Source organism: Lepidochelys kempii, chromosome 6 (assembly GCF_965140265.1).
Source record: "Lepidochelys kempii isolate rLepKem1 chromosome 6, rLepKem1.hap2, whole genome shotgun sequence".
Lineage (NCBI taxonomy): Eukaryota > Metazoa > Chordata > Testudines > Cheloniidae > Lepidochelys > Lepidochelys kempii.
This window is the reverse complement of record NC_133261.1, coordinates 113,119,661-113,147,627: the sequence shown is the minus strand read 5'-3', so window position 1 is coordinate 113,147,627 and position 27,967 is coordinate 113,119,661. Positions and strand designations below refer to the sequence as shown.

The 27,967-nt window shown below is 40.9% G+C and overlaps 1 protein-coding gene and 1 long non-coding RNA gene across 7 annotated transcripts in view; both read left to right on the top strand.

Annotated features, from left to right (window-relative positions):
* The window catches only part of CDC42BPB (CDC42 binding protein kinase beta), a 141,283-nt gene that overhangs the window by 6,465 nt on the left and 106,851 nt on the right, over positions 1–27,967 (top strand). The window lies entirely within an intron of this gene.
* Positions 14,290–16,788, top strand: LOC140913916 (uncharacterized). Its single transcript, XR_012159695.1, has 2 exons — positions 14,290–14,921; positions 16,273–16,788. It is a non-coding gene; the product is annotated as an uncharacterized lncRNA (long non-coding RNA).

The window sequence follows — 27,967 nt, the reverse complement described above, 5'->3', positions numbered from 1 at the left end:
ATAGTTTAGAGAGGGTTCCGAAAAGAACCATGAGAAGGATTAGAAAACATGCCTTATAGTGAAAGACTCAAAGAGCTCAGTCTATTTAGCTTAACAAAGAGAAGGTTAAGCGGTGGCTTGATTAGTCTATAAGTATCTATATGGGGAGCAAATATTTAATAATGTGCTCTTTAATCTAGCAGAAAAAGGTATAACATAATCCAATGGCTGGAAGTTGAAGCTAGTCAAGTTCAGACTGGATATAAGGCCTAAATTCCTAATGCTTAGCGTAATTAACCACTGGAACAATTTACCAAGGGTTGTGATGGATTCTCTGTCACTGACTATTTTTAAATCAAGATTGACTGCTTTTCTGTAAGATCTGCTCTGAGAATGATTTTTGGGAAGTTCTCTGGCCTGTGTTATACAGGAAGTCAGACTAGATGATCACAATGGTCCCTTCTGTGGACCATGGAATCTATAAATGGCTTTGGAATCTATAAATCTATAGTAGAGGACATAATTTTGCCACAAGAAACAAGTTATATTCCTTATCTTAATCTTTTATAGAATAATTAAATTCAGATTACCATATATACTTGATCATAAGCCGGTTAGTTTATAAGCTGCCCCCCCTCCCCCCCCAGATTGGTAAGTAAAAATGGAAAAATTTTTATGACCCATTCATAAGCCGACCCTATAATTCAGGGGTCAGCAAACTTTGGCTCCCAGCCATCAGGATAAGCTGCTGGCGGACCGAGATGGTTTGTTTACCTCGAGCGTCTGCAGGCATGGAGGTAAACCTAAGTAAACAAAGTGTCCCGGCCTGCCAGCTGCTTACCCTGATGAGCCGGGATAACGAGTGGTGGGGAAAGTTTTTGGGGAGGAGAAGTTGGGGGTCAGGAGAGTAACCCCTGTGACCACCCCACACATGGCCCCACCCCTAGCCCGGGACCTCCACACTCTCCCCATCTCATCCCTTCCCACCTTAGGTGGGGCGGGCCAGGGGACACAATGTCTGTGGCCTGGCCAGAGCTGCTCGGGCAGGCTGGGCGGCGTGGCCGCAGCCTGCCAGCCCGAGAATTGCAGCTGCTTTGGAGGCTGGGGGGAGAGCAGCATGGCCAGAAGTGGAGAGACTCTGGCCCCGCCTCTTCCCTTCTGGCTCTGCTGGCTGTGCTGCCACTCCTTGCCCCCTCTGTTGTGTGTGTGTGGGGGGGGGGGGAGGGAGCTGTGTCCCACCTCTATACCCATTCATAAGCCAACCCTCTTCTCTGATGCTTCCCTTTTTTACTAAAAAAAATTTGGCTTGTGAACGAGTATATACAGTAGTTCAAATAATGTTTGGTTAATCAGCGAAAAGATTATGGTCTCTGAATACAATCTTGCTTTGTTTTGGCAAAATGTGTGGTATTATGGTGAAGATAGCAGCAAGCTCTGTATTTACGTGGCCTAATACTTCCCATTTTAAAAATTTCTAGGTTTTTTTTTTTTTTTTTTTTTTTGAGGCCCCCCATACGTCTATTGTTTGCCACAGGCTTTGGAAATTAAGCAAGGAGAAAGTTCTTAGGCTAGAGAGATACCTTTTCTTTGTACAATGAAATTCTGCTCATGTTTTGCTGAGAGAGAAGCTGCTGAAAATCACTGTTTGTTTATATTAAGGAGAACTTTGCCAGGAAATTGCCTACATAACTACATTTAAAATAATGTTGTTTTGCTTGTGACTTGAAAGTTTAGAACTTGCAAGTTAGGAAATGTACTGTCAGTTATAAATTAAGAAACCTAAATTCTTTCCCCTATACTGTTTTTAAATGCATGATCGCATACTATTTTTCTAAGTGGACTTCTGTCTTATTCAGTGCATAGGATGGATGCATAAGGGGGCACAACTGTGGTTGCAATCATAAAGCTAATGTTTCCGAACTTTTAATTAAACTTGGAACCTAAATAACCTTCTTTCAACATAGCTTTTTCATGTGAAAGATTACTTTAAGTTGAGTTTTGCCAAGAAATTACTTTTGTCACCACAACTTCCAGTTGATGCCAGTGAAATCTCATCAGTATAAGAAAACTGAGTGGATGTCAGTTTAGTTAATGAACTTCAATGCACTGAATCTCTTCACCAGGTGAAGCTAAACTAGCTCTTTTTTACAAATATGCTTCTTTCTGGTTTGGTAGTGATGGAATTGTTGTATATCTCTTGGAAATAAATGGCTTAACTACAAGGGTCACAGAACTGAAGTGACTAATTGTCTCGTTAGATTCCTACATGGAAACTAATTTTGATTTTAGATTTATTTTCAGTATGTATGTTTAATATGGAGAAATGCTAGTCCAGAGTTAAGTTAGTAATATTTCCTTTACTGGTGTTTTTGGTCCTATCTAGATTCTTCAAACTTGTGCACTTCACACTTTGTAAGTGTAGTTTGTTGCAAGAGGAGAACTGGCATAATTTGAGGTCATTCAGACAAGCAGTTTCTGAGATGAGTTTTAAGCAAACAAGGTATAATTCAGGCTTTGAAAAGCTTAATAATGCTTGCTTTCTCAAATCCAAATTTATCACAAAAAAGAATCTTGATGAAATCTAGTGGATGTGACTGACTTAATCATTCCAGCAAAAGGAATGAAATGCTCTGCCACAAATAAATCTTAGTTTGTAAAAATCAGGTGGGTTTGTTGTTTTTTATTTTGGTATTTGTCCATGACAATGTAAAAGTATCAGTTCGCCAAAGATTTGCACAGACTCAGGACTGAGGTTTTTAAGCCTTCCACAGATTTCATGTGGGAATATACACTTAAACAGCTAGATAGCTATGTCTACATTATACCACACCTTGCGACCATGGGAACTGAGCACCTGAATACTTTATTTTAAAAATAATAATGTATGAGTGTCATAGGTGATCTGGTAGACATTCTCAGTCTGTGAATTTCTTTAAGTGCAGTTAAGATTGTGATACAAGATTAATTATCCTTGTAGCTGACTCCCAACATGTGACAGGTAACTGAAATATTTACAATCCATTGCTATTTCATTGTTACATATAATAGTGGAATAAGCAATATCCTAATGTTCTTAATCCCAAGATGTCAAACTCCTGATCCATTTGATATATTTATACAGTTTCTCTGACAGATTCATATTATCCAAATGCAAGACATAATTAAAGACAAGTTTTTAGTCCTAATGATTGTTGAAGGTAACTTCCTGAATGTGAAAATGTATGGTGCTGTTTTAGACCTTGATCTTGCAAAGATTTAGGCATGTTTATCCACTTTGAGTAATCCCATGGAAGTCAGTGGAAGCACTTGTAATACACAAAGGTAAGCATGTGCGTAAGTCTGCAGAACAGGGCCATTGGCATCCTGAAGTGGTTCCGAGTTGTGAACTTCCACTGTTCAGGTCATAAGGGTCTGATCTTTGAAACCTAATAATACTTACCAGGGACTAAACTTTCAAACATGATTAGTGTTTTTTGGGTGCCAATTTGAGACACCTTGAAAGGGGCCAAACTTTTGGAAAATGCTGAGCAACCATTCTCTGAATATCATACCCTAGTTGGGTATCCGAAATCACTAGTTGCTATGGAAGACCTAGGCAGAGATTCTCAAAATTTATATACAGTTACCTTAGTTATGTGCACATCTTAGCTAATTGTGTAGGCACATAGCCAAATGAACAAACAGCAAAAATAACATTAATCCTAAATGTGCTCTGTATATTCTCTCCTCTTGCCCACAGTGATGCTAAATGCATACAGTTACTTTGCTAAGACTTGGTCTAAACACAGTTGTTCCCATTTTTAAACTAACTTAGTGAACCCATTGCAAAACTCTGTGTGGACGCTTAATTTAGTTTAAATCTGTTTTATATTGGTTCAACTTGCATCATTACTTAATTTACCAGTGCAAGCTAAACTGATGAAATCCAGTTTTAAACTGATAATGTTTACACAGAGATATGTACTAGTTTAATTAAATCAGTTTAAAAATGCTCTTAATAAAACTGATGCAACTTCTGTGTGGATGAGGCCTAAGTAAGGTTTGTTTTTTTATATGCAGTGCTTGATATGTGTATCCGGTGCCAACTGGCAAGAGTGAAAAAGATGATGTTTTGCTCCTGTACCGTTGAACCCCTCCCAGCCTTGAGGCTATTCATCTTGTAATTTAAAGGAATTAAATACAATACACAACTGTTTTATTATAGCGTATTATCACTTTGATGTAGTGTACATCTCTTCTGCTTTGTTCTACCTTCTCCTTCCTGGGTGCACTGTTTCCTTTCCTATAAAGTTGGTATATCTTTTTCCTGCATTATCTTTCAAGTCTGTTTACTGTTTTTCAGTCATTTGCTCCAGCCCATTGTCTCATTCCCCTGCATTCTGTTCTGTACCTCCTTCCCTGTTTTGTCTCCTTTCTTCTCTCACGTCTCTCCAAAATTTCATTTGTATAAGGCCTGGTCTATGCACAGGCTGTGTCCACGCTAGAGACCTTACAGCAGCACAGCTGTACAGCTGCGCTGCTGTAATATCTCACCAACATAGCACTGTGCATACTACCACTTATGCTGGCTTAATTTATATCGCTATGGGGTGTTTTTTTCACACACCTGAGCAACGTAAGTTTTGCTAACATGCATGGTAGTGTAGACATGGCCACAGTTTCTTCACCACTGTAACAATTCTGGTTAGGAGAGTGACTTTTTTTCTTAATAGTTATATCAGTACAATTCCCCCAGTGTGGAAGCAGTTAGACTGGTATAAGGCACCTTTATATTGGTATATCTTCCTCCTCTTTCTGTGTGGGAGTATAAGCAGCTTTGTACTGGTATATCTGTTTACACACCAAGGGTGTTGTACCACTTTAGGTATACCACTATTATTAAAGCTGCACAAATTTTGTGGGTAGACAAGCCTTTAGAGTAATACCTAAAGGCCTGAATTAAGGTCATGACCACATAGTGCTAGGAGCTCACCAAACACAGGTAGAGAGGGTCCCTGCCCTTGAGCTTTTAACATAATTAAAGACAAAATACAAGTGAGTATAACTGTCAAAAGGAGGGCGGGGAGGACAAAGGTAATGATAACAAGATCATATGGTTACAAGGTCTTAACAATGTGCACAACTTAATGGATCTGAATCATTTAAATGTTTCATATTATACTATAGTACTTTGAATATCCTTGTGATACCATGAGCTGTGTATTACTTAGGCCAGGTCTACATTATAAATTTACATCAGTATAACTGTTTTGGTCCTTCTCACACCCTCAGTTTCTTCTGGCCTTTAATTATTCAAAATCTTTGTAACCATTTTTATATCTCCATTTAATTAGCGAGGTAACACGTTATCCATGGGGGGGGGGGGGAGGCATAGCTCAGTGGGGCGGAAGGATATCTCAGTGGTTTGAGAATTGGCCTGCTAAACCCAGGGTTGTGAGTTCAATCCCTGAGGGGGCCATTTGGGGATTGGCCCTGCTTTGAACAGGGGGTTGGACTAGATGACCTCCTGAGGGTCCCTTCCAACCCTGGTATTATATGTGCTATATTTCTGTGAGAAACTTGTCTGCCTTGTCACTTGAGTCTCTGTGATTGGGAAATACTGTTGGGGGGAGGGATAGGTCAGTGGTTTGAGCATTGGCCTGCTAAACCCAGGGTTGTGAGTTCAGTCCTTGAGGGGGCCATTTACGGATTTGGGGGATTGGTCCTGCTTTGAACAGGGGTTTGGACTAGATGACCTCCTGAGGGTCCCTTCCAACCCTGTTAGTCTATTGGTTTTTTCATAGAACCATATTGTATTTTAAGGAAAGACAGACTTTGTCACTTCTATCAGATGTGCAGAGTAGAACAATTAAAATTGTAAGAACTTTTCATATTTTGTAAATCATGAAATCTAATGCATCACTTCAAATATTTGTATTAGCTGTTACTTCAAATGTGTGCTCGGTAGTTGCAAAATAAATAGGACTATAAAGGTTTTATTGGAAAATGTGCTTGAGTAATTTACCTTTAGAACTCTGTGGGAATCCTATGAAAACACTCATTTATTGGAGACGAAAATGCGTGACAGCTGGTGGAAGATAATGGATTATCCCTTTGTGGGAGAGAGGAGTGGACAAGGCCTACTTTTAACTTCAACCTCCCCTTTCTCCAGCACTTAGAAACCAAGTGGACAGATTCCTGGTTCTTAAGAGCGAAGGATGTGATAAATGCGTTATACCACTTTTCTTTTAAAGCTTCATTATCGGTGAAAGAAGTCTAACTGGAGATAATTCACGGAAGAGGAAATCCTCAATAAATCTACTTCTGATCTTTTGCACTTATCCAGAAATACTACAAATCTGGAGAGAGACCTATCAGTATATGAATTAAGAGGCTGCAAGTACATCAGTTAGGAGTACTGGGAAATGTAGTACTTCCAAGTGCTTAATTGGAGACTAACTGATATAATTTACACTAAAAATTCAACTATGCTGTGTTTGTCACATCTAAAAAAACCTGTCAAATATATCCAAGAGGGAGAACTTAAAATAAGATTGTACACTAACTTGCCTTGTAAGCAAGCATTTTAAATAACAAAAAGATGAAAAATGGAGAGTCCAGAGGAGAGCAACAAAAATGATAAAAGATTAAGAAAACTTGAGTAAAGGTTTAAAAATGAAATCCGTGTGTGTTTAGTCTTGGGTAAAGAAGACTGAGGGGGAATCTGGTAAGCCTTCAGTTATGTCAAGGGCTATTATGAAGAGAACTGTGATCAATTGTTCTCCACATCTGCCAAAGTTAGGACAAGAGGAAAGGGGCTTAATCTGCAACAAAGGAGATTTAGGTTAGATGTTAGGAAAATCTTTCCAGCTATAAGGGTAGTTAAGTTCTGGAATAGGCTTCCAAGGGAGGTTGTGGAATCCCCATCATTGAAGGTTTTTAATTTTAAGACCAAATTGGACAAACACCTGTCAAGAATGGTGTATTTTTACTTGATCCTGTCTCAGCTCAGGGGCTGCATGAGAGAACATCTCGAGATCCCTTCCATCCTTGCATTATTGTGATTCTCAGTTTAGTCTCAAATTGTATATTGAAACTTCTGCAAGTGCTTTTCTTTTTTGTTTTGTTTTTTTTGTTTTTTAAAAGCAGGGTGTTTGGTGTGTTTTTCTACTGTAAATCAGTCTTTTCACTTATATGCTGTTCCTCCATACCAAGCTGGGGCAATAAAGAATTTAGAATGACAACACTTCCTTGTAAAGGGAGCCTGCCAGCTCAGCATTCCATCAGTCTTTCCTGCAGATGGAATAATCCTTTACTGAATACACCTGGACTACTGCTGCAACTTTTCCATTACATTGTCAGGACAATGACAATCAGGAATAAGTTCTCCTTGCACCCATCAACTGATGCAAAATAGTTTAAGTTAGAATGTAGTTAGGGCAAAACTACTTTCAAAACTGTTGGAGAAAATATGATCACTTGTGTTCTATGCTAGGAAATTGGCCTGTTGTGAAATGAGGGATAAAGGAGTGAAATATCAACAAGAGAGCAGTTTATTTGGATCTTTGCAGGGCATGCATTGGGAGCAGCTACTAAGCTATCATGATTAGGATTTCAGATTTTAAACTCAAAGGTTTTTTAAAAAAAGTATAAACTATGCTCCAGAAGTACCCCATTCCTACTATTTGTTTGGAAGTGCTGAAATCTGTCCACGAGAGAGGTCTGAATTCTAAATATTTTCCAAGCTGTCTTGGAGTTTGGATCTTCAAAGGAGGTCAATTTATATGTGTATATAAATTGAAACCATCATAAACACTTGGATTCCCCCCTTTTGGGGGCGGAGGGAGGGGGGTATTTGAGGGAAACACAAGTAACTGTAGTTACAGGTTCAAAAAAGAACTAGATAAGTCCATGGAGTATAGGTGCATCAATGGCTATTGGCCAGAATGGGCAGGGATGCAAAAACCATGCTCTGAAGTGTCCCTAGCCTCTCCGCCAGAAACTGGGAATGGGCAGTGGGATGGATCACTTGATTACCAGTTCTGTTCATTCTCTCTGAAGCACCTGGCATTGGCCACTGTCTGAAGACAGGATACTGGGCTGGATGGGCCATTGGTCTGACCCAGTATGGCTGTTCTTATGGTCTTAGTTTACAGTTGGTGAATAGTTTTCAGCAGCTTGGTAACGTCACCATTTGGTAATGTTAAACTTGAGTGCTAGAAGAGAAGCCATAACAAAGTTAACATTGAGCAGTCTTTGTCATTGCACTGTTTCTTCACTATGGAAGTAATGTGTAGAAGTTTCCAGTCCTTAATTTTAAAGGTTGTACGAAACTGGCTGTTTAGATTACTTAGCAGTATATTATGAGCTTGGTTCTAGAATGTAAATTGAGTAAGACAATGCTACAGTTCTATAATTTTTTAAAACTTGAAGTCCATTATCCAACCTCATTTAGATGTTGTGGATTTCATATTGGTAGAGGTGCTGCAATGGCAGCCTTAGAGACTGACGTCCTTTATCTACAGTAAAGAGAGAGTTTGGACAACAAAAATGCACATTTACCTTCATTCCAGCACCAGTTTGCCTCAGCTCTGATCTTTAAGGGGTAGTTCTGGCTTTAGGCCCATCTCATTCTCTGCTGAAACTACTTATGAGGAGATCTGTTAGTGCTAGTTGTCATGAAAATCTGTGTCATGTGGTCACTGGTCCACAAGAACTAGACCAAAATCTACATCTCATGTCACATAGGATATTAAATTTTCCATGATAAAACCAAAATTCTCTTATAAGAAAACATAAAATCTGTGCTTTTCTGCGATTAAAATGAAATGCTGAACTTATTTTTCCTAGCCACAACATATGTAGGTATCAGTTGAACATAATGTTTTATTCAAGTTCAAAGCCTACCAGTGTCATCAATCATTATAATAAAATTAGTAGAATTTCAATTTGTATTTCTTACATATACTAAATACATCTCATTATTCTATATTTACAAAAATTGATTTTTTTTAAAATGCACAAAAAATTAAGCAAAAATTGCTTTCATATTAATATTCCTCACTTTGAGTTAGTACTGATTGTTAAAATAGAGTCGCAGCATTCCAGCCACATTTTCATCTTTCAGACATTGGGCACTGTGCAGAGAAAAGGACTCCAAGTTTGCTGAAACTTTTCGCTATCAAGCCCAGGTGGTGGCTTGGGCTGACCAAGGCTGACAGCCCGAGCCCTGCTGTCCAGGGCTGACAGCCCCAGTTCAGTTGACACGGCTAGTCGGATAATGGAGGCGGAGATAAACAGGGTTTTACTTTGTTTTTATTTTTTCACAAAATGTAAAAACTTACTCTTTGTAAAAATGCAAATTCCATGTCTTTCTGGTTTTTTTCCCTGTGGTAAATGGATTTCTAGGATCCCTGGTTATCATTTCTGGCCACATTGTTGACTTGAATTACATTTGCATTGGCAACCTACAGGTGGAAGGCTGTATTGTTGAATTCTTCAGTCCCTATATACCACTGGATATGGGTTAATGTGTAGAATAAAACAATCTAAATATTGTAATCTTAAGGAGAGAATAAGGTGACTAGAATAAGTTGTTAAAATTTCTTCCCAAAAACTTAGTGGAAAACTGGAAGTATGTACATTGGAGAAAAGAATTACGTAAACTCAATTCCGTATTACTCAGGTATCAAAAATAAAACTGTGAGCCTAAACTAGGATATGAAGAATGAGTAATCTGACTCTTTTAAATGAATGCGATGTGGGACTGAATAGGTTTTTATATGCAAGTAGAATACTTAAGAGCTAAAACAGTGACCAAATGGGAAACGTAGCTAAGGTTTCTTTAAGTGATATGGGAGATAAATCTTAATGCGAGGGGGAGAAGAGATAGCAGGGAGTTTAAATTTGTCGCCCCCCCCCCCCCATGCAGATAGAGATGGCTTTAGCAAGTATACCGAGGTTTATTTTAAATTTAGGACTTTTTAGTGTTGTCTCCCTGCACTCTTTTTTTCTTTTCTCTCTCCCCCCCCCCCCCCCCCCGGACTAGTTATGTTGACAGGAATGCCCTGTCCCAGCTGCCTGGAAGGCTGTACTGTCTCCATGTGGCAGATGATTGCTGGAAGGAAATGAACGAATCTTGATTCACTTACAGACCCTGGGAAGATTACCATTTCCAGCTTAAGTTGTCTTAAATTTTTCTGCTTCTTATACAAGTAAAAAAGAAGGAGACTGGAGGCCAACAGATCAGTGTAGAGGAGGATTTGGAACTGAGAGTCTGACACAAGCCTGCTTGGATTATAGGAGGTTCTACTTAAACTGAAGGGATTCTGACTTCTGATGGTCAAAATGGGTAGGTGGGCTTTAAACTAAGTAGGAAGAAGGAAGCTTTCACTTTAATCATCTGACATGCATTTCCAAGTCAACAGATGGAGTTTTGAAAGAAAAGATGAAGCACATTAACATACTGCATTATCAATACAAATGCAATAAGCATGGAAAATTAACAAGTCATGTTAAAATTATAAAACTAGAATTCATTCAGTTATAAAGAATATGATATTGTGGATGTAAAGGAAACTTGCTGAGATGATTCCCATCAGACCCTCACCCTGACAAGCCCTGGACCCCCCACGCTGAGTCCCAACCACCTTCACCTGGATACCCTGCAGAGTCCTATTGCCCCTGCACTCGGACCCCCCCAGTGAGCCCCTGTGCACCCCAATCTCCCACTGAGCCACCCACACCCAGATTGCCCCACACAGAAACCTCTCACCCCACACCAAGCACCTCCACACTTGGAGATCCTGCTGGGCTGAGCCTGCCCGCCCACACCTGGTGTGCCTGGCACATAGGGGAGGGCCCTAGGGTGTTTCTGTGGGAGGTCTGGCCCTTGCTCTGTGTCAAACTCAGGTGCAGCCTCACTGCCGAGTCCCTGTACCGGGGGGAAGAGGGGGCTTCAGGGTGATCTCCCACCTCAATGCAGCCAGTGGCCTGTGCTCCCCAGTGCCATGCTGGAGCGATATTTATTGACAGAACTTGCAGAATTTTAAAATATTGTGCACATAATTTTTAATTTTTTTTAAGCACAGAATTCCCTCAGGAGTAACACTTTGCAGCAACTTGGTTCCCTAATGACGTCACTGAGCGCCGTTGCTGTGCACAAACTGAGCACCCTTTCCCTGCAGTGCTTCCAGGCAGACACAGTGGGAGGCTGGTCCAGGGGATAGAGCCTAGGTTTCTGTGTAGTAATGCAACCAGACCAGCCATTAATGTTTTGATTAGTCAAATATTGACATTTGTAACTGTACCTTTAGAGTGATTTTTTTTTTTTTACAGTTGTCAGCAATAGTGTTTGGCTGTAGTAGTGTGACTTTGGTTTTTCTGTAACAACTGGTTGGGCAACAAAAGTTCATTTTACAGTTTTGAATAACTTCGTTTTATTTTGATGTGAGGTGATGAATGGAAGAATGGGATGAAGTGTAGAAATAAACTAAACAAATCTATTATATATTCCTTCTCCCTGAAATCTGTGCATTTCACAAAAATCATTGTGAATTTTGAGAAGTTCTGTAATGGATTTTACTAATGTTCTCCATAAAGTTAAAATTCTTTATTATGAGCCTCTGAATAACTTGAGCAACTGCAAATAGTCTAGGTACTGGCTGCAGTAGTTGCCTGTCACATGCCTTCATGGACTTTTGCCTGGGGCAGAGGTTTTACTTTTACTGACCTTTTTAATTAGAGCTCCAGCTGTAAGGAAATTCTGAAACTGGGTGTGTTACACCGTAGAAAATTCTGTTGTATAATGACTTTTAAGGGGAAGTGGGATGAACAGAAAGATGTGCCACATCTGTACTTAATGTGCTCATTGCTGTCTGACCCTCTTCAGATGAAAGTACAAGATATGTATATTTTAAATGCCCCTGTCTTGGTGCAGTGAAACACAACTTAGTTTACTTTAGCTCTTGACAGAGTTGCCAAAGAAATATTTGACACCTGATAAACTAGATTTCTCAAATTGTGTGCACCCCTGCTCTGCTTCAACAAAGAGTTCTAAAACTGAATTACAGAGTCACTAGAGAAGAGAACCTTTCCTAGATGCTCATTCTGTATAATAATACCGGCTATTTTCAATTAATAGTGGCTAAGTAGAGAGGTGGTTGGTGGTAAGATTTTTGAAAGTATATATTGCATATTTTATTCCTCTCAACCACCCTTTACTTGTTGTTTGTCTTAACTTGTGGGACAGTGGCTGGGTTTGATCTATATCTGGAAAAACTAAGGCTATGTCTATGCTGTGCACCTTAAGCGGCACAGCTGTGCCACTCTAGCTGTGCTGATGTAAGGTCTTCCGTGCAGCTCTCCTGCTGGCAAAATAAAACCACCTCAACAAGTGGTGGTAGCTTTGTTGATGGAAAGGTGTCTCCTGCTGATGAAGAGCTGTCCACAGCGGTGCTTTTCATCAGCAAAACGTTTGTCGGTCCGGCGTGTGTTTTTCACATCCCTTACCGACAAAAGTTTTACCGACGGAAGTCCAGTCTAGACATAGCCTTACTCATTGTGGGTGCTGCTGTGATGCAGACAAGTGATTGCTTTGTTTTTAATAGATTATTTTGTGGTTTTAAGGTTGATAAATCAAGCACAAACTCTGTCCCTTTGTAGGTACGCTGGGAATATAGTTGCTTAAATATAAATTTGTCAGTTTGGTATAGAATATAAAGTGAAGCGTTGTACATTGAGATACAGCATATGGTCATCAGAGTAGGCAAAATTTTTAGCTTGCAGTAAGACCTACAAATCAACCAAAGCTCAAAGAAAATCAGTTCAGTAATTTTAAAGTTGTAGACATTTAAATTTAAATTGTCCTGAGTCAGAAATGGCCAAATTTAGAAAATCACTCAATTTTGAGTCCACCTGAAAAAGAATGAAAACTCCAAATTTATTTTTAAACAATTCATAACTCTTAATACTACAGAACAGAAAGCTATAATTCACCTTGCTTTTTTAGAACATTATCATGTAATTTTGTGAAGTTGCAAGATTTTTAGTCCTATTGGCAGCTTCCTTTTAACAGAATGAAAGGGGTTGAATCATTGATATTCTGCTATCTGGAGTTCTACAGATTCATCCAGATGCATGGACCAGTCTTTGAAAGATTGTTGTACTTTAATTGACATCTTCTGAACTTATTACTGCCCCACAGTGCATTTGCCACTGTGTAGGAGACCTTTCAGGTTGAATTTGTCTACACTTCTGACACAGGGCCAAGTTTTCCAGAAATCCCTGACCTGTACAAATAATGGTATGTTATCTTAGATTGTATTGCATGCTGCTTCTAATCACAAAGAAACATGACAAGAAGCCACTTTTTCAAATGTGGCATAAGTTGGCTACAGGCAGACGTTAAGCTGTTTGCCCATATGTGGGATGGCAGAGACTTAGTCCCAGTTCATATGTGTATTCCAGAACTTCCTGGTCTCTGACTTGATTTGCAAATGCCGTTTTCAGCTGGGAATTACTCTATCAGGGAAAAAATGCTAGGAGAAAGTAAAAGGACTGAGTGTGAAATATAATAACTCATTGGATGCCATCATTTGCTTTGGGATGGGGAGGAAAATCTGCCCCTTTCTGTTGGATTAGGACTGCATTGTTAGCTCTTCTATCAATGAAGAGCCTTCTGCAATGCTTTCTTGCCATACCCAGGACTGAGAGTCAATTGTTACCCCTTGCCTCTAATGAGAGGAGGACTTGCTGGTGTTTAACTGATCTGTTAGCCACCCAAACAATGTCAGGGCTCTGCCAGTCCTAACTTTGTCTTGCAGTTTACCAGTAGGTGCGTCCCAGTAGGTGTATCCCACGTCCCATAGAAGAATTCCACCTGTAGTGTCCATCCCTTAATCACAAGACACTCACGCAACGGGAGGGCATACACACAAGTTTGTTTGGTTCAGCTGGGGGTCTGCTTCTATAGAACATCACAGCACTGAGATATATTAATAGTGAAAACAATCATAAGTTTATTAAAGTTTAAGATGAAGAGATACAGAGTCAGGATAGTAATGAAAACAAATGATTACGTATAAACAAAATAATAAAATGCAAAGCTGGATCTATACTTATCAATGGCTATCTTTCCTATTATAATAAAGTAGACCCCCCCCCCCGAAAGGGTCAGTCTTTTGCAGAACTAGCTGGTTTCGGACAACCTGGGATCCAAGTGTTCTTGAAGCATGCCCCTCCATCAGGAATTTTCCTCAGTGAATGGATACTAAGACGTCTCTTTTTAGTCTCTCTATATTCTTCAAAGCTCTTGCCCCGCCCCCCCCCTCCCCCAAGACAGGAAACCCCCTGTGGTTTAATTTTTCATGTCCTCCCATCCCCTTGTTAATGAAATATGTGAATTGGGCTCCTATTGTGTTGATTTACTATGCTTACTTTACATGTGAACCAAGATACATTCTTACTCCTGTCTGGAATAAACCTGTTTTTTCTCTTTGGTTGAGGACTGACTTTAAAATGTACTTTCAGTGCATATACACAACTCCTTAAATATTATCCGTACATACAGCATGCAATGATTGAGGATCACTATGACATAAGCTTTATTAGAGACCTTACATTATTTTCTTTATGGATAAATATTGTGAAAGTGGTGTGCTGGCTGTAATGAGTTTATCAGGCCTGCCAAGAGTTGCTGTTACAGAACAATATACCCTTTGCCAGCTGGCATTGATGGGTTCTTAGGGTCACAGCTTCTTGGAGGCATCTGGCACCGGGTTGTTGAGGAACCAAGATAGAGGGAGGAGAATGCTGCCTTTCAGAACCATGTGAAGCACAGAGGTGAACCAGGACCTGGAGATGCCTTTTGACTCTTCCAGAATCACAAGACCTCCTCCTGGGATCTTGGACTCTAGAGATTATGGATGAGCAAGCTAAGGAGAAGATGAGGACTGCTACACAAGGTATATTCTCTATTCTCATTATTACTGATGTTCTTTCATGCTTGTGCGCTGGATGTCCTAAAGAATGTCACCATGACTGGGGGATGCATCCTCGTAAGAGGACATAAGCATCCTCCCCCTCCAGATTCATGGCGCTGCAACAGTACATGTAGCAATGTTTTTTTTTCTCTCTCTGACACTTCGGGTTTGGCAGCTTTCTCGTTTGCCCTTCTTCCCCTTCCCCTTTTTCCCCCAGATTACAGACCGTACTTATCTATGATTAAGTATAGAAAAAGTCAAAACAAGGGTATTTAATTGCAATAAGATACGTATTAGGTGTCATATCTCCCCTCCCCCAGGCATGTATACTACACTGAAGCTGTCAGCCTGTACATCAGACTAGTGCATCTGTTTGGCTGTCTGCTCATATCTAGTTGTGATTACATGTCATTCTGCTGGAAACACAGGCATAAGCATTCCTTGATAGCACGCTGCTCCGCATCAGCCACAGGCAGAGAGGGGTGGAATAATGGTTTTGTCCAAACTCGCTGCCAGCCAACAAGGCTGTGTCCTTAGTCTAGCAGAGAGCATACTACTTGAGCTATAATTTTTCCCTGGTTCTCTTGAATGATCTCATATCATCTTTGGTAAAGCCAGTGCTCTAGTTGGCAATCAGATTTATTGGGTAATGCTAACTTCCTCATCTGCGCACACCCCCCCCCCCCCGAAGCTCACTATGGATATGTCTACATGGGGGATAAAAAACCTGTGACTGGCCCAGTTCAGCTGACTCAGCTCATGGGGCTCAGGCTTTGGGGCTGAAAACTACTGTGTAGAAATTTTCTGGTACCTTGTGAGGATGGAGGGTCCCAGAGTTCAGGTTCCAGCCCAAGCCTTAATGTCTACACAGCAATTTTAGCTCCACAAGCCAGAATGAGCTGACCAGAGCCAGTTGTGGCCACACCAAGGGGCTTTTATCCCTGTGTAGACATACCCTATACTTTTCCAGTCCCTAAGTGTTCACTGTTACCATCTGTGAGAGTCGCTCAACTGCAGACTTATTATCCTTGCCCCTGCTCACTTCATTAGGTCCTTCCTTTCCCTTGATTGGAGTCTTGGATATAAATCTTTCACCTGTTAGATCCTTTGTACTGAATGCATGTTGCTCCTATTCCCCTCTGAACCAGTTTCACCAAAAGTCAATTTAAAACTTGGAAGATATTTAGATTTATATCCTTACTACTTCACATCTAAGGACAGAGTGCCTAATAAACCACCAAAATTCAAAATTAAATAACTTTTACCATATTCTGTGATATGGATGCCTGTACCATAAGTAAGCCTATTAACCCCTCCTTATTTTACATTTCAGTGACTGCTTCTGCAAGAGGGTTATGACTAGGAAATACTGCAGTATCATAAAGCAGGAGAGGGAGTAGATGTGCTGGAACACAGAATGCTTAACCAGCCTGAAACTGGAAGAATAAGAGAAGATCTGTGTGTCTGCCTTCAGACAAACTGCAAAGGGATTCTAACAGAGTTACTTTGTGAAGAACAAACTGAATTTTTTTTGAATGTCAGCTTAGTGAAGCAGACTGGACTTCTACATAGAGTGCTTCCGCCGACGTGCACGGGCTGAAATTGTGGAAAAGCAGCATCACTTGCCCCATAACCTCAGCCATGCGGAACGCAATGCCATCCACAGCCTCAGAAACAACTCTGACATCATAATCAAAAAGGCTGACAAAGGAGGTGCTGTTGTCGTCATGAATAGGTCGGAATATGAACAAGAGGCTGCTCGGCAGCTCTCCAACAGAGTTTCTACAAGCCATTACCCTCTGATCCCACTGAGAGTTACCAAAAGCAACTACAGCATTTGCTCAAGAAACTTCCTGAAAAAGCACAAGATCAAATCCGCACAGACACACCCCTGGAACCCCGACCTGGGATATTCTATCTACTACCCAAGATCCATAAACCTGGAAATCCTGGGCGCCCCATCATCTCAGGCATTGGCACCCTGACAGCAGGATTGTCTGGCTATGTAGACTCCCTCCTCAGGCCCTACGCTACCAGCACTCCCAGCTACCTTCGAGACACCACTGACTTCCTGAGGAAACTACAATCCATCGGTGATCTTCCTGATAACACCATCCTGGCCACTATGGATGTAGAAGCCCTCTACACCAACATTCCACACAAAGATGGACTACAAGCCGTCAAGAACACTATCCCCGATAATGTCACGGCTAACCTGGTGGCTGAACTTTGTGACTTTGTCCTTACCCATAACTACTTCACATTTGGGGACAATGTATACCTTCAGATCAGCGGCACTGCTATGGGTACCCGCATGGCCCCACAGTATGCCAACATTTTTATGGCTGATTTAGAACAACGCTTCCTCAGCTCTCGTCCCCTAAAGCCCCTACTCTACTTGTGCTATATTGATGACATCTTCATCATCTGGACGCATGGAAAAGAAGCCCTTGAGGAATTCCACCATGATTTCAACAATTTCCATCCCACCACCAACCTCAGCCTGGTCCAGTCCACACAAGAGATCCACTTCCTGGACACTACAGTGCTAATAAACAATGGTCACATAAACACCACCCTATACCGGAAACCTACTGACCGCTATTCCTACCTGCATGCCTCCAGCTTTCACCCTGACCACACCACATGATCCATCATCTACAGCCAAGCTCTGCGATACAACCGCATTTGCTCCAACCCCTCAGACAGAGACAAACACCTACAAGATCTCTGTCAAGCTTTCTTACAACTACAATACCCACCTGCAGAAGTAAAGAAACAGATTGATAGAGCCAGAAGAGTTCCCAGAAGTTACCTACTACAGGACAGGCCTAACAAAGAAAATAACAGAACGCCACTAGCCGTCACCTTCAGCCCCCAACTAAAACCCCTCCAACGCATTATTAAGGATCTACAACCTATCCTAAAGGATGACCCAACACTCTCACAAATCTTGGGAGACAGGCCAGTCCTTGCCTACAGACAGCCCCGCAACCTGAAGCAAATACTCACCAACAACCACATACCACACAACAGAACCACTAACCCAGGAACTTATCCTTGCAACAAAGCCCGTTGCCAACTGTGCCCACATATCTATTCAGGGGACACCATCACAGGGCCTAATAACATCAGCCACACTATCAGAGGCTCGTTCACCTGCACATCCACCAATGTGATATATGCCATCATGTGCCAGCAATGCCCCTCTGCCATGTACATTGGTCAAACTGGACAGTCTCTACGTAAAAGAATAAATGGACACAAATCAGATGTCAAGAATTATAACATTCATAAACCAGTCGGAGAACACTTCAATCTCTCTGGTCACGCGATCACAGACATGAAGGTCGCTATCTTAAAACAAAAAAACTTCAAATCCAGACTCCAGCGAGAAACTGCTGAATTGGAATTCATTTGCAAATTGGATACTATTAATTTAGGCTTAAATAGAGACTTGGAGTGGCTAAGTCATTATGCAAGGTAGCCTGTTTCCTCTTGTTTTTTCCTACCCCCCGCCCCCAGATGTTCTGGTTTAACTTGGATTTTAACTTGAAGAGTGGTCAGTTTGGATGAGCTATTACCAGCAGGAGAGTGAGTTTGTGTGTGTATGGGGGTGGGGGGGATGTGAGAACCTGGATTTATGCAGGAAATAGCCCAGCTTGATTGTCATGCACATTGTGTAAAGAGTTGTCACTTTGGATGGGCTATCACCAGCAGGAGAGTGAATTTGTGTGGGGGGGTGGAGGGTGAGAAAACCTGGATTTGTGCTGGAAATCACTTTAGATAAGCTATTACCAGCAGGACAGTGGGGTGGGAATAGGTATTGTTTCATATTCTCTGTGTATATATAAAGCCTGCTGCAGTTTCCACGATATGCATCTGAGGAAGTGAGCTGTAGCTCACGAAAGCTCATGCTCTAATAAATTGGTTAGTCTCTAAGGTGCCACAAGTCCTCCTTTTCTTTTTGCGAATACAGACTAACACGGCTGTTACTCTGAAGCTTAGTGAAGAAGACTCAAGCAATGGCCGACTATATCGATCATGGTAGCCGAATAGAGCAGCAAGAACAAGAGTTCACTGTAAACTTCTGAGGAAGTATGTGCAGGGCCAGAAGCAACTTGTATTATCCTATTCATAGGCCCCTGTTCATCAGTTACCAGCTCCTCAGCATAGTGGTGAGATCGTAGTAGCCCGTAATGGACTGCCTGATACTCACCTGCTTCCTCTTATGTATTCCCGTGACGCATTCTAACCCTGTTGAACAGCCAGACAAAGAAATCCTAGGCCAGTTTCTTCCTGTCCCTGTGGCTCAGAAACCATGTCTTGTTTTTATGTGGGGTTTTACATCATTATCTATTTCAGCAGGCCTGTATGTTTGGAGTGTTTAAATAAAGTTGTGTTTTAGCATTTTTCTGCATGTTTACAGATCATCAGGCATGCTTGGGTTTACCCTCAAGATCCGTCCTGTTCCTTGGGCCTCCATTTAAGATTAATTCAGCAGAAAATCATTGGACCCCTCTCTGACTGTTCAAAACGAAATCAGTCAAATGCTAGCACCTGCTGAGTCACAGCGCCAGCTTAATCCATATGCTCTGGGAATGCTCCTATGACAGTATGTTTTGGGTAGAACTTAACTGCAGTTAATTTTTTCCTATCAAATAAAATTGTGTTACAAGCTAAACATGTAATTTTAAAGCTAATGGATGTTAATTGGCAGTTGAATAAATTTGAAAATCTTTGGCTTACCAGAGCACTAATGCTAAAAGTCTAGTGCTATAAAAATGGTAATCCAAAAAATGATCAACAATTTAGGACTATAGGCCTCGTAAGCTTGGTCACCATGGAACAAATTGTATACTGTAACAGAAATACCAAAGAGAAATTCTCAGGTATGGCATGCTTTCCTGGAAGTATCTGAATGATCCTATTAAATCCAGGGGACCCCTTCTTGTCTCTCCCTCCTCTCTGACCACTTCCTTCCTTTCCTGTCTCTACCCCCCTCCTTAATTTTGCATCTATTTATTTTAAAATTTTACTTGAATTAGATTTTGATAAATTCTGTCTTTGTAAATTGTGTAATACAGTTTATACAAATAAATTTATATTTAACCACATTATATCCATGTTTCAAGTATCACTAAAGTTCGGTAGCAAACAGTTAATATACTATGGGAAGCTGATGTATACTTTATTTTCTCTCTGTATATTTTAAAAAATTAATAAAAAGCTAATAGAAAAAAAATAGTTCCGCTCATAATGTCTGCACCAAAAATCACAAATGTAAAGCCATGATAAATGTAAACACTGTTATAGGAGGGCAGATCCATTTTGCTGCCTCCAACCACCACCACAAGAAACAATAAGCATCAAATGCTAATATTTTACTGTGCCTCTTTCAAGCTTCAGTCAACCTCCATTCTGCTCTGTGTTTGTGAAATCTGAATACAAAGCATCTTTGATTTGTCTTGCACACTTGGTACAGGCGGCATCCCCAACAATCACAGCATCACTATGTGGTTTGCAGCAAGGCTCGCAGGCTGCCTCAGTTCAGTCTGTTAAGCACCTTGCTTTCACAAATGCTGTGCAGAATAGAACAGGTAGACATGAAACTCTAATAGCTGATCATACTGTCACTGTACCTTTGGAAGGTGCTCCCCACTATATGCTTGGAAATCTTTTCTGGCTCTATAATTGCTGCTCAGTATCTTATGGGAAGACGACTGAGAATCCTTCTAAACTTCATACTTGTGCTGTTTGGAAAAACTGTCAGCAGTTCAAGTGGGTAGAACTCTCATGGAGGACACATTTCTCCCCCCCCCCCCCCGTCTTTTCTCCCTAAAATATGGATAGTATAGAAGACTAAGTGTGGAGCAAGGCCTTTTTTTTACAAGCAGCCAGGCAAGGATTGAGGCGAATGGGAAGGCTCTTTATTTTATGAGGTGTGGAGACTGGAGAACTAGGGAGTGTCCCTATTCTCCAGCAATTGATGGTGAGTTCCAAAGGCATTGGATGTTGACTAGCCAAAAGCAGATATGAGAAATGGAACACCCTGCCACCATTCTTCAGCAGCCATGTTGGAGAGAGCGGATGTCTAGAATCTGATCAGGGTTGGGGTAGAAGTTTCTTCCTTCTATAGTTGCCTCAAGCTAGTAAGTGTCAATTTTCTCTGTCAAGCACTTAATTAGAATAATGTAGACTTTCTTGTTCAGTCTTTCTTCTTGTGTTAAGTTATATGCTCACAAACTGACGTGTGTGTGTGTGTGTGTGTGTGTGTGAAGAATCCATATTGATTAAGCATTGTGAGGTTGCATCAAACTCACGAGAAGGGTCTTTATGCCCTTCAGGTTTTCCTAGGGTTTGTCTACACTGGCACTTCTTCAGCAAAACTTTTGTCCTTCAGGGGTGTTAAAAAACCACACGCCCTGAATTATAAAAGTTTTACTGATGAAAAGCACTGGTGTGCACAGCACTTTTGTCAGCCGCTGCTGCTTGTGGGGCGTGGAAGTTTTTTGTCAGCAGGAGAGCGCTCTCCTGCCGACAAACAGCAGCTACATTGTGCGCCTTTTAGCAGCTCAGCTGTGTTGCTAAAAGCCTCGTAGTGTAGCCATAGCCTTAGTTTAGTGCAGCCAGGAATGCCATATTGCTTCCTATAGTCTCAGACCACTATACATCATCTTGTTCCTGGTCCTGTTATAATTGTTCCTTTTTCCAAAACAAACTTAAATCTAAAAACTTGGTCTGAGACAGAGAAGAAGATAAATTCTTTTTAAATTTATACATTTCTCCATTGAGCATCACTGCCATGGAATAAAGTGAACGCGATGAAAAGCTTCTTATGCAGTGCACTTTATCTGTGAAACTCCATGAGCCAACCCCAGGTAAAAAAAAAATCTGAGGTATGTGCTATTTTCCCACATACTGTTGTGTTTCTGGCTCCCATGTGATTTATTTGTCCCCTAACAATTATTTTTTCTTACGTGATCTGCTATTTAGTGCATTTAAATAATATAGCAAGTAGTCAATTGGCATTTGTCCTTATGTATAGTAAGCCAAAAATGTTGTTCTTATTTCCTCCCCCTTCTTTTGATACTGCTACTGTCCAATTCTCCAAAAGAAGCTAGATTGATTTGGCTGGAATTAAATTGGCATATTGTTACATTGACTGTTTAGAACCATCTTTAATTCTTTAGTACTTGCCGCCATAACTCTTGATCTTTCTCGATTTCTTTTCATTTTGGGTGTAGAAGGCAGTGAATGGGACAGGCAGGGAGGCAGCCAGCCAACTGTTAGTGTTCAGCAGTATCGTTCATTAGCAAGCTGGCAGATACCAGGATACTGCTGCAGATTAATTTCTTCTGCATGGTGCTACAGTGTATGGATATTACAGGTTTTTTGTGCAAAAAAGTGCACTCAGTAGATAGCAATGAATATAGTTGCTGTGTCAAGGTGAAAGAAAACTTAATGTCTGATGTTGACCTTTGAGATTCTGCCAGCATATCTGATTAGTTTTGCTTATGAGATTACTGCCATGATGGCCATACTTTTTGTTTTGGACCACTTTTTAATAACATGGCCTTCTGCTCCAGCATGGCCATAACTATATCTTGTGTACATAGCATATTTCATTCCAGAGTTCTTCTGTAAACTGGTATACAGACTTTAAATACAGAATAGTTTCTCTCATCACTGACACACAGCCACTTCTGAGGTAAAATACAGCATCTGTTTAATAACCCACCGCAAATTACATAATGGTTTAGGTCAAAAAGTAAAGAATGATCCTATATCCACTTGAATCTGTATAGGGTTTTCATGTAAGCAGAATGTAATAACACAAATGTGATTTGATCAGGTGATTGGGATTATGAAAAGTGCCATGGGATGTTTTGATCATAAACGGTGAGGAACTTCATTTTACATCTTATTCAAAAGACTTTCCTGAAACTGGGCAGGACTCAAAACAAATCTTTCCTTAACACATCCTAATGGAAACTTAAACAATTTTTCCTGCCCACGCTATTTCAATCGGAAAATTATATTCCGGAAATAACCAGTGATTTTATAAATTCAGTTAGTAGTTGATTACTTCTGATAATCTAGTAAATATTATAGGTGATTGCAGGAAGTGCTACTAATTGATATCCAGAGGAACGTAATCATTTCTGTTGTCAGTGGAGTATTTTATTTGAATTTCGATCAGTGTGATTAACATAAATAAGTAGTCAGTGAAATTCCCAATTCAGAGATGAATTGCAATATACTTTTTGATATAAGCAAGTTGTATTAAAATGTCCTTTCAGAGCCATGGCTATTACTCGGGCTCTGGAAAGCGGAGGGTGGAAATGGATAATCTTCACCGCAGTTCTTCAGAACCCTGTAGGCAGAGTCTAGTCGGTTTGACTCTGCTGCAGCTTTGGAAAATGATGGGAAATCGGAGGCAGGCACTACTTCTTTCCTTAAGTAAGAAATGGAAAAACAAGAGGTCAGTAGAGGAGTAGATTAATAAAGACCCTGTGCAGCAGCCTGGAGGCTTTGTGGCTGGAGGGAAGAAAATTCAGCGAGAAGACCGGATCTGTGTCTCTTTCCCTCTGTCAGCCAGAGGGGGAGGGCTTCTAATTTATCAGACACTTACTAAAAGAAGGCTATAAAAGTTGGGGTAGAAATCCAAGCATACCCCAAAGTTACAGTCCTCTCATCCACTACTGCTGAGAAAAGGGCATGAGGAACCATGTCTTTGTTTGTTGGTGCCTAGCACCATAGGACCAGGGTCTCCAGGTGCTTCTGCAATAGACGATAAAAAATGGGCATTGCTCTTGGACAGTAAGGCCCCTTAGACTAGTGCTTTAGCTCTAGCTGTCTGATACATTTTTTCAAGACTTATAGTGTATATGTTTGAGTGGATAGAGGACAGAGCATGGTGTATGAAAAACATTGTGGGATCAACCAGAAAATTAGAATAGGGTGTTTGTGTATGTGACAAGTGGGTTGAGGAGTACGTGGGACAGTCAGCAAATAACGGGGGGATATGGGAGGAGGCAGCAGAGGACACAATACAGTTAGGGGAAAAAGTAATATATGGGGCAGAGGAAGAGAGAGAGAGAAAAGAGAACACAAGATAAAATCACAGAAAGATATACCACAATACTTTTTTTCCCCTTTCCAATAATAAAGTCAGCTAAGAAATAAAAGAAACAGTTTCACTTTGTAAAATATATTGGAGCTCTGATTGACACTATGCAATTAAATACAGTACAGGTTTATTTCTTTAAATTGCAGGAGGAGTAGATTGGTGAGAGGGAATGAGGAGGAGCAGGTATTTTTCACCCTGAATAGTAAGCTGGTCTTGGGCTCCCAAGTGGTGGATACATTTTTCAAGCCCGGGATACATGTATACATACTGTAACTTGTTAAACCTGTCTAAGTATTGTACTAATAGCAATATCACAGAAATGTTGTTGTTTTCTTTTGAAAGGGTGCATTGAGGGCAAACAGGAACCTACATTCTTGAAGTCAAGAATGAAGAAAAGTTAAGGGAGTTTAAGTAAAAATGTTTCCATATCCTCTTCATCCTTCCCCTTCAAAAACACCCCCCTCTCTGCCTCTACCATATATCAATGAAAGGCCCAAAGACAGAAACATCCTTTATATTGTCTGGTGTGTATCTCTGATTTGTGTCCTATTTCTTTAGGCTATAAACTCCTCTGGAAAAGGGCTTTCTACTTGTCTTTCATGGTGCCAAGCACACTTAGGTTTATTTCTCTAAGTAGATGGTATAAGGAGTGTGGTGAAGAAGCAGGCAGGTGAGCTTAAGTTCAGACAAATCAGACTGGGGTGTTACTATTGTAAGTTGAATATGGCTTCTGAAACTTTGTTACAAGATCCTTGTTTTAGATATGCACCTACTTTCTGTATCAACCGTATACTTTGTGACATGAATTTTGATTTTCTCACAATACTCCACCATACTTTGTGTAAAGGAGAAAATGAAAATATATTCTTCTATAACTGAAAAGGTTGAAAAATTCTTTAGATGGATTTGCTGGGATTGTTAAAATTAGATTAGTATAATAATAAAAAAAAACTTTACTTTTTTTAGTTTGCTGCTAATTTTGTGTGGTGTACCTTTGAATCTACTTAAGAATTTACCAACTCTGAATAACTTAAACCACATCCCCATATTCACAGCATCTGAAAGTGCATTTCATTTACTCAAGTTACATTTCCTTTTTGCACAAACAAGAAATAGCTGCTTAAATGGTTATAGTAGGGCAAGGTATGTTAGCAACAAGGAGGTCAGGGAAATTGCGGGACCCTTACTGAGTGGGGGAGGCAACCTAGTGACAGATGGTATGGAAAAAGCTGAAGTACTCAATGCTTTTTTTGCCTTGGTCTTCACAGACAAAGTCAGCTCCCAGACTGCTACATTGGGCAGCACGGTATGGGGAGGGGGTGAGCAGCCCTCAGTGGTGAAAGAACAAGTTAAGGACTATTTAGAAAAGCTGGACATGCACAAGTCCATGGGGCCAGATGCAATACATCCAAGGGTGCTGAGAGAGTTGTCTGAGATTGCAGAGCCATTGGCCATTATCTTTGAAAACTTGTGGTGGTCGGGGAGGTCCGGGACAATTGGAAAAAGGCAAATACAGTGCCCATCTTCTTTTAAAAAAAAAAAAGGGGGGGGGGGGAGGAGAATCCGGGGAACTACAGACCAGTCAGCCCCACCTTGGTCCCTGGAAAATTCATGGAGCAAATCCTCAAGGAATCCATTTTGAAGCACTTGGAGGAGAGGAAGGTGGTCAGGAACAGTCAGCATGGATTCACCACGGGCAAGTCATGCCTGACCAACCTTATTGCCTTCTGTGATGAGATAACTGGCTCTGTGGGTATGGGGAAAGTGGTGGACGTGATATACCTTGACTTTAGCAAAGCTTTTGATGCGGTCTCCCATAGTATTCTTGCCAGCAAGTTAAAGAAGTATGGACTGGATGAATGGACTATAAGGTAGATAGAAAGCTGGCTAGATCGTCGAGCTCAATGGGAAGTGATCAATGGCTTGATGTCTAGTTGGCAGCCAGTATCAAGTGGAGTGCCCCAGGGGTCAGTCCTGGGTCCAGTTTTGTTAAACGTCTTCATTAATGATCTGGATGATGGGATGGATTGCACCCTCAGCAAGCTTGCAGACGACACTAAGCTTGGGGAAGAGGTAGATATACTGGAGGGGAGCGATAGGGTCCAGAGTGACCTAGACAAATTAGAGGTTTGGGCCAAAAGAAATCGTATCAGGTTCAACAAGGACAAGAGTCCTGCACTTAGGATGGAAGAATCCCATGCACTGCTACAGGCTGGTGATGGACTGGCTAAGCAGCAGCTCTGCAGAAAAGGACCTGGGGATTACGGTGGACGAGAAGCTCGATATGAGTCAACAGTGTGCCCTTGTTGCCCAGAAGGCTAACGGCATATGGGGCTGCATTAGTAGGAGCATTGCCACCAGATCAAGGGAAATGATTATTCCCCTATATTCAACACTGATGATGCCACATCCAGACTACTGCATCCAGTTTTGCCCCCTCCCCAATACAGAAAGGAAGGGGACAAAAAGGGAGAAAGTCCAGTGGAGGGCAATGAAAATGATTAGGGGGCTGGGGCCTTGTCTACGCTGCGGGTGGAGATCAGTCTAGTTATGCAATTTCAGCTACATAGCTGAAGTCGACATTCTTAGATCTACTTACCACGGGGTCCAAACTATGCTATGTCAACGGGAGATGCTCTCCTGTCGACTCCCCTTGCACTTCTCATTCACGTGGAATACAGGAGTTGATGGGAAAGCGATCTACGGTTGATTTAGCAGGTCTTCACTAGACCCGCTAAAGCGGCCAGCAATGCATTGATCTCTGGTAAGTGTAGACAACCCCTAACGGAAGAGAAGAGTGAGGGAGGATTTGATAACAGCCTTCAGCTACCTGAAGGGGGGTTCCAAATAGGATGGAGTTAGGCTGTTCTCAGTGATGACAGAACAAGGAGCAATGGTCTCAAGTTGCTGTGCGGGAGGTCTAGGTTGGATATTGGGAAAAACTATTTCACTAGGAAGGTGGCGAAGCACTGGAATGAGTTACTTAGGGAGGTGGTGGAATCTCCTTCCTTGAAGGTTTTTAAGGCCCGGCTTGACAAAGCCCTGGTGTGGAAGATTTAGCTGGGGTTGGTCCTGCTTTGAGCAGGGGGTTGGAATAGATGACCTCCTGAGGTCTCTTCTAACCCTAATCTCCTATAATTCTAAGAAGGAAGGAAAGAAAATTCCTTGAAATTCTCTGGTGTGGCGGGGAAGTGGATAATGGTATGTATGATGGAAAAGTTGTTTAACTTGAAAGTAGGGTATGTTAGGATTATCATACTCATACATTTATGACAATATCAATAAAAATATGTAGTATGTGTTATGGTCTGAAAGCATATATGACTTATTTTCTGAAATTTAATGCCTTCTCCTACAAGACCTCATAAGACACCTATTACTTATTGGATATCGAAACATAGGTACATCTTTTGTGCTCCCCCATCTCTCTGAATAAATATCCATCTGTCTCTGTTCTTAGATTGTGAACTCCTTGGGATGGGGACTTTTTTTTTTATTCTGTGTTTGTACAGTACCTAGCACAGTGGGATCCTGATCCACAGCTAGGCCTCCTAGGTGATACACACACACACACACACACACACACACTCTCTCTTATTTATATAAATAAAATAATTGGGCAACAGTTTGAGGGAGGGAAGAAATATATTTATTCAAACTTTATAGTATATAGAGTGCACATCTCAAGTTCTGTTCACCCTTTACAAAGCCTTAAAAGTACATTCATGCATAAACAGTCCAGATAATGCCACCCTGACAGCAATATGAGTAACAAAAGTTAGTAATCCATACCATAATTCATGCTACCATTTAATGATATGAAATACTTCATAATGTATTACCTTTATTTCAATATTTATCATAAGCCATTTCCAATTTACGTAATCAAAATTAG